The sequence below is a fragment of the Cyprinus carpio genome, unplaced genomic scaffold (assembly GCF_018340385.1).
Source record: "Cyprinus carpio isolate SPL01 unplaced genomic scaffold, ASM1834038v1 S000006678, whole genome shotgun sequence".
Taxonomy (NCBI): domain Eukaryota; kingdom Metazoa; phylum Chordata; class Actinopteri; order Cypriniformes; family Cyprinidae; genus Cyprinus; species Cyprinus carpio.
Genome location: NW_024879296.1, coordinates 816,159 through 825,782, shown reverse-complemented (window position 1 = coordinate 825,782; position 9,624 = coordinate 816,159). Strand labels below are relative to the sequence as shown.

Sequence of the window (9,624 nt, the reverse complement as noted above, 5' to 3'; positions counted from 1 at the left end):
GGTGTGATCGTATCAAATATGTATATAAAATATTTGGCTTTTGACATTGGGAGGCTGCATTAAAAGTCCACTTGGCTCAAAAATCAGTTTGAATGGGCATGATCTCTGCTGTCAGATCACAGAGTTTGACTGATGATCCTTTATAAACACAAAACCCAGGATAGAGCGGCTGAGTGAATGTGGTCTGGACTGTGTGAATGAGGCTCATTGTGTCAGAGATGCTGTAGAAGGACAGAGTTCCTGTGCTGTATTCCACAAACACTCCTATTCTACTGATGATGGGAAATACAGGGAGTAAATTCCACTGGGAATTGTGCCACAATGAGTAACTGGTGGGACGACAGATCAAACTCCAGGAATGATCTTTAAATCCAAAAGCACACTCATCACTGTCTCCCTTCCTGTTGATGCTCTTATATGACACTGATATATCCACACCATAATTTCCACTCCACTCAATCTCCCACAAACACACTCCACACACACAACACCTACCACGCATCAAATCTGTCTGGATGATCAGGATACGACTGATCTGTGTCTGGACTGTTTCAGTGCTTGTAGCTGCTCTGTTTCCCTCATACAGATGGATGTATTTATTCACTGTGTTCAGATCCAGAGTCAGAAACCTGCAATCTGATGAAGATAAAATAAACAAGACTCATTTCATGTAGTTTACACAAACGTACTTTATCAAATGTGAAATTGTTCCTTATTCCAGGAGTCTGTTAGTAACATACATCTTTAGTTTGATATGTTTACAGTCTTTTTAATAACACTGAACTCTTTATAGTTTTTCAAACTGAAAATCATGAAGTAATTTTAGCGTGTGTTTCATAGTGTCTTACACTGCAGGAACTCTGGCCTGGTCTTCAGTTCTTTGAGGGGAATAATTTCACTGTACATTACTGTGAACATAAAGACATAATTAATGTGATTCCTATGGTAAAACATGATCTCTTCCATATTGTTTTCAATAGGTTGTTTCTTCTATGTGATGTGACACATTACCTCTGTTAGAAATATGTTCAATCTCTTTGCAGAAATCCTCCAGTTTTTCTTTCAGTTTAGAAAACGATTTCTTCACATGATTGAAAGAGAGGTGAGAATTGATGGTAAAGGGCTGCTCTGTGGATTCAGGAGGCACAGAGAAACTCTGCAAGTGCAGAAGATAAAAAATTTTTTTTCTATCATGCTCTCAGGCCTAATCTAATAACAATTTGAATAATCAAGTAACTGTCAGTACCATACACAGCTGATTTAGATCATCAATCTGATCTGAATCCAGACGTAGTCTTTGACACAACACAGTTTTTCTCAGCTTTTGTTCAAAAGGTTGCTTTTTTATGAAACATACCCACATTCAAGTGTTCAAGTATTAAAAAAGAATGCATTGGGCTAGAATAAAAACTCTAAAGCAAAGGCTCTGTTCTTTCTTTTCACGTATTGCATGTACAGATATTTATGCAATACATGTATGATTTATGAGCTATAAGCACTAATCATAGAGAAAAATAAAAAAAAAACTTTTTAAATGTTTTACTTTATATGTAATGACTCCAGAATATATAAACATTTCAACAATATATTTATGAAAACGAACAAACCAAGTAAAAAAACCCACACAAACAGACACATAAGTTTTTCCCGGACACACTGAACAGGAGAAGCTCCAGTCTGTTCTTGTAGATCTGTGTTACCTGCAGGAACTGGATGTGATCCTGTGTGTGTGAAAGCTGCTCCAGCTCAGCGTCTCTCCTCCTCAAATCATTGATCTCCTGCTCCAGTCTCTCCAGTCGTTCTTCAGCTAGACTCACTGCAGTCTTTTCCTGATCTCTGATCAGTCGTATCAGCTCAGAGCGGCTTCTCTCAATGGAGCGGATGAGCTCAGTAAAGATCCTCTCACTGTCCTCCACTGCTGTCTGTGCAGAGCGCTGTTAAACACAGTACAGGCAGCACTATGAGTCTAAGAACGGCTCTTCTGTCTATCAGCTGCTGTTCTTCTGCACAAACTCACCTTATGAGACTCCACAGCCGCTCTCAGCTCCTCCAGCTCTTTCTCTCTCTGCTGGATTCTCTCCTGATATTTCACTTGTGTTTCCTTCAGAATCCTCTGCTCACATAAACACATCAGCAATATTACATAAATCATAATAAAATCCTCCTGGTTGAGTCCAACATTCAGTCACTGCATATTACATATATTGAAGCACTATTTTATGAGCCAGTGTGTGCAGCAGATTACTTTTACTCAGACAATACAAAGAAAAAAAACACACACACACACACACACACACACACACACACACACAATTTCTACATTTTTATTTACAGAACAGCTTTCCCAGCTGTAAACAAGAATAAAGGATGAAATCCTAACTAAATTACATGTTTTCTCATCTATATTAACTAAATCACATGCTTTTTCAGCACATCAGACTTTTCTCAGAATTTCTTTGTACAGTAAATTACACACACTTTTGTTCACTTGCCATAAAATGTCTTTGAACACTGCTGGATCAGTCATATTCTGATGTGTAATATGGTTGAGCTCATACCTGTTTCTCACTCTCTGCTTCTGCCATCACAGTTTCGCGGTTCTTGTGTTCATCCATCACACACGGATAACAGATGCAGTGCTGGTCGGTTCTGCAGTAGAGCTTCAGCTGTTTTTCATGTTTTGTGCAGATCATGTCCTGCAGTCGTCCAGTGGCATTGGTCAGTTTGTGTTTTCTTGCCTCTGAAGAATCTCTGGTGTTGTTTGAGGTGATTCTGACAGTAAGAGTTCAGACACACCAGACAGGACTTGACAGCTTTGAGTTTCTTCCCAGTACAGACGTCACACTCCACAACTCCAGATCCAGTGTCACAGTCAGCGGTTTGGAGTCTGGTCTTCTTCAGTTTCTCCAGCATTTCTGCCAGCAGGACATGGGTAGCTAAAGCAGGTCTTGGACTGAAGGTGTGTCTGCACTGAGGACAGCTGTAGACTCTCTTCTGATCCTCCTGATCCCAGCAGTCTGTAATACAGCTCTTACAGTAACTGTGTCCACAGGGAATGGCCACCGGATCCTTCAGGAGATCCAGACACACTGAACATCTAAACTGCTCCTGATCCACTGGAATACTGGCTTCTGCCATCGTGTGTGATTTTGTGTGAAAGCAGCACTTTACTTTCTCTCCAGAAAAAGCAAAGTCATTTCCTGGTTTGTGTTTGAGAGACGTGTGCAAAACTATTTGGTGATGAGTGCAAAACTATGATGCAATCTGCCTTCTCTACACTCATCTGGAGGATTGTGCAGTAAAAGACATTTTCTTTATCAGAATTTAGATTTGTTAACGGTAGTTACATGATCTCTCATACACAATTTATCAGGACATGAAGTCACATATTGATTAGTAAAAATAATAACTGGTCTTTTTTCATTCTGTTTTACTGTAAAGAAGAATCATTTTCATTAACCCTCAATGAGATGAAGAATGAACTCAAACTCACTTTGATGTTAGTGAGATGTGAAGCACTCGAGTATCTAGTGTCCAGATAAGATCAGAATGTATGCAGAATATGAAGCTGAACAGCTCTAAAATTGATCTGATGATGGATGCTACGGTGTTGGTCACTCGAAAGCAGATCAGATTCATTTTGATTGGTATTTAAAACTTCATTTTAACATCTGATGCACATACAGCCTAAAACAATATTGCTGATATATATATATAGAAATGTTGATAATGCTGGATGCTTTCTAGGGCACAGAAAATTTGCTATCCTGAAGGAAATGAAATCTGAGCAAAATAGCTTGCGGCACACAGGTATACTATGCTTATGCATGCGTAAGGCGGTTCCAAGCACTATTTGGCCAATAGGATTGACGGGATGTACAGTGCTTCAGACATTCGTCACTCCAAAGGGTGTTCCCATACGGTGACGTCACTGCAGCATTGATGTGACCTATGAAAGGGAACTAGTTGGAGGGAGGTCCAAACTTTACAGACTTAGAAAGTCTATCTGTATCAACATATTTCGTTACATTTAGATTTCAATACATTCAATTAAGAGCATAAATATGCCATTTGACAAACGCAAAGAGCAATCAGACATTGTCGACATCAGTACTACGATGTCCACAATTATGATTCTCCTGCTGTAAATGAGCTAGATCTCTGTGTAACTTCACTCCCTGTCACTCCTAGCAAGCCTCCTGCTCACATAAAAAAGGAAAATCTTCAAGTCCAAATGAGCAGGCCGACTCTGCCATCATCTCTACATTCTCCTCCTTGATCAATACTCGGTCTGACGAACTTGAAGGAATGATTAGTGCCAATGTTCTGAAGATAAAAGGGCTGAAGAAAACGGTGTACTTTGTGTGTGCTGAAGTACAAGATCTAAAAAAGAATGTGAAAGATGTAGATTCCAGGCTTAATCAAGAACGTCTCACTTCTGATCTGGATCTGCGTTTTTGTGTTATAATCTCTTCACAACTATCACTCCATACCTGCGGGTGTCGCTGTTGGACAGTCTTATTCCTGCTTCCTGTTTGCCGTGCTGCTGGTTTGTGATCGTAGCTCCATGTAGCTTTGTTTTTCTGTAGAATCTCTTTCTTACTATCACTCTCTCTTGTTTAAAGTGATAAAATATAACTTAATTCCCACCATAATTCTGATATTTATCTAATCTGATTAATTTGATCGTTCACTTTTATTCTAAATCTGCAAGTGCAGCGCACCTGCAGCACTTTAGCATTCATTAGCTTGTCATTAGTGTTTCCATTCGTGCCAGCAGTCTCTAACATGTTTTCTGGCTAGACCAGTGTTTGTAATAACAACTTGAACAGTTTATCAGGTAAATAAAAGGTTGAATCACTTTACTTGTATTTCTTTTCTCCAAGTTTAATTTTTGTATTTTTATTGATTTTGCATATGCCTTTATCCTAAGCAACTTACAAATGATAGATGCAACAAGTCCTGGATAGTCTAACGGGAATAGAATGTACGAGAGTATGAAAGAGAACTAGAAAAAAAAGTTTGTTGAGACAAACTTTAAGTTGGCTTGAGAAAGCCTGACCAGAAAGTTTGTTGAAGTTTGAAGTAGTTTAAAGTTAGATTGATCAAATAGTTGAAAGAAAGAAAGATATATTAGTTAGAAAGAATGATAGATTAGTTCAAAAGAAAGAATGATAGATAGATTAGAAAGAAAGATTCATTAGAAAGAAAGAAAGAAAGAAAGAAAGAAGAAAGAAAGAAAGAAAGAAAGAAATTGATCTTTCAAGCTGTTTGATGGCACTCAGCGGGTTGCATGCATCAGTCCAAAAGAAGTGAAATAAAAATAGCATGTTGCTAGCATGATTAGCAAGTGACTAGCATGTCGTTAGCATGATTAGCAAGTTACTAGCATGTCGCTAGCATGTTTCTTGCATGATTAACATCATGTTAGCATGTTTTTAGCATGATCAACAATTTTTCTAGCATGATTAGCAAGTTACTACATGTCACTAGCAATTATATAAATTAATTAGCATGTTGCTAGCATGTTTCTAGCATGATTAGCATGCTGCTAGCATGTTGCTAGCATGTTTCTAGCATGATTAGCAAGTTACTAGCATGTTGTTAGCATTCGCTACCATGTTTCTAGCATGATTAACATGGACTAGCATGTTGCTTGCATGTTGTTAGCATGACTAGCATCTTGCTAGTATATTTTCTAGCATGGTTAGCATGTTGATAGCATGTTTCTAGAATGACTAGCATGTCGTTAACATGTTTCTAGCATGATTAGCATTCGACTAGCATGTTTCTAACATTATTAGCATGTTGCTAGGATAGATAGATAGATAGATAGAAACAGTCAGATGATAGATAGATAGATAGATAGATAGATAGATAGATAGATAGATTAGTAATATTAGATGAGTAGATAGATAGATAGATAAGGAAAAAAAAAAACAAAAAAAAATTAAAAAATGATACAAAAAAATATATAAAGATAAAAATAAAAAAAAAAAAAAAAATAGATAGATAGATAGATAGATAGAAAAAGTTTGAAGATAGATACTGTAGATAGATAGATAGATAGACATAGAATGGTAGTTTAATTGAGTCTAGGGCTTCAGGGAGTTTAGATTTGAATTTTTGGCTTGTGCACTAATGAGCCAGCGTATACTTGTCTCAATTTGAGCACTCTGCAATGTAAGTCTAGGGGGTTTTTATGATTTTTAATATTAATTTTTATGAAAACTGAAAGTCAAATCAGTCTGAAAAGATATAGCACACCAAGTCAGAACAGTCTGAAAGTCTGAGCCGAGTTTGGAGTTTGTAGAGTTAAAGCTCCAGAAGAATAATAAGAAGAATAACTAGAAGATAAAGTTAGTGAACTAACTTTGATGTTGGCTTGGCCTTGGGCCAAAAGAGCCACCGTACTTGTGTGTCCAACGTTCTTGAGCTGCCTTGCTGCAAGCAAAAAAAACAAAACACCTACAACAGTATTTTTCTATGGACCCTTGCTATTTTCTGTTCTAATAAAAAGCCTAGGCTATGACAACAGCTTCGACAGAGTTGGCTAGCTGGATGTGAAATAAGTTTTTTTCCCCTGTTTTGCTATTTCAAAGTCCTGTCACCAAAGCGTTGTGGGCAACGACACAGAAGATAACTGAAACAATGCGGTTTAACTCAAGGCGATCATCGGGGTCCAAACATAATGGTTTGTGTAGATGATGCAGTTACACAATGGACGTGTCTCATTTCAAGTAAATTATGAGTCCTTATGTGAGTACTATTATATTGTACAACATGAAAATAGAAACTAACTAATATAGTGTCCCTTATTCACTTTATGTGTGATAACTTGAGAAATATGTTGTCAATACTATTAAAATAAGGAAAAAATAATGGTATTTAGGAGATTACAGTTTTTGCATAAACACTATATTGGGCTTTATTACAACTTCTCGGAAGTGCGTTGTGTCAATTCATGGTTACAAGTCGTACTGAGCACTCCAGCCTAGATTCACACAGGATACTCAGAGCACTCCCAAACTGCAGGGGGCAACCATACAACAGGAGTTGGTGGAACCAACTTCTCGGAAGTGCTCTTGGGACCTTATTTACCAGCGCACCCACAGGGAGTGCATGGCATTGAAATGTTTGGTAAGAGCTCAGTTGGCCCTCTCACCTGTTCCTGAAAAAAGATACCCTAACCACAGCTCCTGATCATCCAAAGACGCAACTGGTAGGACAGAATGTGATTGTGTTTTAATGTGTTGAGTTCAGGCTTCTATATGATTCTTTGCTTGGTTGTAATGTGCAATTTAAATTAAATAGCGAAGACTTTATTATGTGAACGTAGAACTTGACAGAAGTAACGTTACTCTAAGCATGTGTATTGTTTATATAAGTTTAATTATGGGATTGGTATTTTAATAATTAACTATTAGAGATCCTAGGTTAATCTAAATGACTTTGTTTGGTTTGGTTTGAGGATTCAGTAACATCCATTTATTATTACTTTGAGAAAGTGGTATTGAGATTTATTTGTGATTTATTTGTGACTAATTCATGGTTTTGGTTTGTGTATCTTAAAGGTTATCAACCTATTCTGTTCCATCGTAATCTATCAAACCATCTTTAAGTAAATAAAAAGAAAAGAAAGTGAACAGTTTTTGAGTTGTCCTTTGCATTCATCAGAGATAAAGCAGTTTTCAAGTTTGGGCAAAGCTGTGGTCAGTCAGCATTAATTAATAATAAACCAAACATTTTCAAGTCTTTTGCATTTTATATTTATGCACATAAATGAAACATTTTCAAGTCTTTGAACAGATCTTGAATTATTTGCTATCCTGTGGTGCCATCGTGTGGACAACATTAGCATTGTGTCCTTCATTTCTTAACAACATTATGAAAGGGGCCAATATATTTTGAATGATTACAAATATTTAATGATTAGTTAACTGATAATATACCCCCATTAAAATCGAATTTACTGATTCTGTATCTTATTTCATGCTTTAAGAGTTTGTTTTTCAACTTATATTTTTAAAGCAGTGATGAATGATAACTATGCTAGTTGCTAAATTTTGTTTTTTGCTATTATAATACATAAACTATATAATGATGACAAAATTACTTAGAAAACAGTTATTGTTTTCATAATATTTACTATTGACAATTGTTATTTTGTATTGTAATAAAGAAGGTTTTTATGACAACAAATATGGTCATTAGTAAAAATTAAACACTAATTTAATTCATATTTTTTTCTATTGGTCAAGCACCTTTTCGTAAATATGACTACTTACATATAAAAAAGTAGCCTACTTGAAGCATTTTAAGCAGCTTGTACAAACCCTGGTAAACATTTATTATAGACCACTGTAACTGTCTATAATCTAACAAACAAGTTTATTATGAAAATAAAAGTGAAGACACCAGTTAAATTGGACGATAAAAAAATTGCAAACAATAGTATAAAAGAGCATGTTTTAGGTTTTTAGGTGTTTAGATGCAAAAATGGACAAATCAAATGTACAATAACATGTCATAGATTTAATTAAATATAGATTCATTCTAGTTAGAGCAAAAAAAATAAATAAATAAATAAATACATGAATACATTCAGACATACAAAAAAGCAGTCAAGACGAATGATTTTCTGTTTTTTATAGATTAAAATTGAAGACAGAAAGCAGCTGGTAAATGCTGTCATTTTAATATTCAAATCCAGTATCATGATCCATTTCTATTTTATTTCTCTACAGTTTATGTTCACGTGGCTGTTTTCATTTATATTCGCCAAGCTATTATGTATTTTGAAATAATCTTGTATGTGATTTGTCCGTTTTTGCGCCGAAAACCCAGAATCAACGTCCTCTGTAACTCGAGAGATCGATGTTATTCTGCCCTTAGACAAAAATATCTCACAAGCACTTATTTTAATCTCTATATATATTCTTTAATTGTTTTGTGTTGATTCGCGCTGTCAAATAGTCTTTCATGTTCAGACTTAAACAGCTCAAAAACACCCGAATTTAGCTCTTGTTGTGTTCTAATGGGTGGATTGTGTGCAATCACTGTAATATTTTATTTTTAAAAGCTCTTAAAAAACTATAAAAATGAACTTTATTGTGAACACGATCGGAGCTTGTCAGTGTGAATGAATTGTGTATTTATTTGTCCGTTCTCGCCGAAAAGCCAGACATCACCGTGTTCTGGAGCGCAGAGCAATTGATGTGATGTTCAGCCCTTAGACAAAGAAAATCTCACAAGCACTCATGAACACTCATTTTCATCCCCCTTCAAGTGTTGAGAAGTCTCGCACTCACATACACACTTAAACAAATCAAAAAAACTGGCTGTAGTTTCAGTATGTAGACCTTTTCCCCTTCAAGTGTTGAGAAGTCTCGCACTGTCAGATAGACTGACGCAAATCTGTCATTTTCACACTTCAACAGCTGAAAAACACCTGCTTTTAGCTCTTGGTGTGTTCTAATGGGTGGATTATGTGCAATCGCTGTAATATTTTATTTTAAAAAGGTCTTAAACAAAGTTTTTTGTGAGCTCGTTGTCAGCCAGCCTAGACTACACGAGAAGCCGCGATAGATAGATAGAAACAGTCAGATAGATAGATAGATAGAT

General features: G+C 36.2%; 2 long non-coding RNA genes across 2 annotated transcripts; both read right to left on the bottom strand.

Annotated features, from left to right (window-relative positions):
* Window positions 1-539: 539 nt before the first annotated feature.
* Window positions 540-1,764, bottom strand: LOC122144461. Its single transcript, XR_006159724.1, has 3 exons — window positions 1,701-1,764; window positions 849-1,156; window positions 540-636 (listed from the first exon to the last, which is right to left on the bottom strand). It is a non-coding gene; the product is annotated as an uncharacterized LOC122144461 (long non-coding RNA).
* A 112-nt stretch (window positions 1,765-1,876) lies between these two features.
* On the bottom strand, window positions 1,877-2,609 carry LOC122144454. The gene is made up of 3 exons (XR_006159720.1): window positions 2,559-2,609; window positions 2,018-2,113; window positions 1,877-1,934 (listed from the first exon to the last, which is right to left on the bottom strand). It is a non-coding gene; the product is annotated as an uncharacterized LOC122144454 (long non-coding RNA).
* Between the last annotated feature and the right edge of the window lie 7,015 nt (window positions 2,610-9,624).